Source organism: Vombatus ursinus, unplaced genomic scaffold (genome assembly GCF_900497805.2).
Source record: "Vombatus ursinus unplaced genomic scaffold, bare-nosed wombat genome assembly UNPS02014942.1, whole genome shotgun sequence".
Lineage (NCBI taxonomy): Eukaryota > Metazoa > Chordata > Mammalia > Diprotodontia > Vombatidae > Vombatus > Vombatus ursinus.
In genome coordinates this window covers 8,437,121-8,437,407 of record NW_020954720.1, presented here as the reverse complement: position 1 = coordinate 8,437,407, position 287 = coordinate 8,437,121, and positions in this window count along the sequence as shown.

Here is a 287-nt window from a genome sequence, read left to right as displayed (position 1 = left end):
ACTGATCAACATGATTAATATTACACCCATACAGAACTCCAAACCTTGTGACACATAGAACATGCTGGATCATGTACCAAGCAGTTCCCATACCTATTTTTCCAAAGTACAAGATCACAGTATTGTAAAAGGCCAAGGTGATGTACTGGAAAGAGCACTGAGCAAATCATTTTATGTGAATGTAATGGAATATTAAGAAGCAATGAATGAGAGGAATTCTGAGAAGCATGGGGAGACATATGAACTGATCCAAAGGGAAGTCGGCGGAGCCATGAAAATAATATACA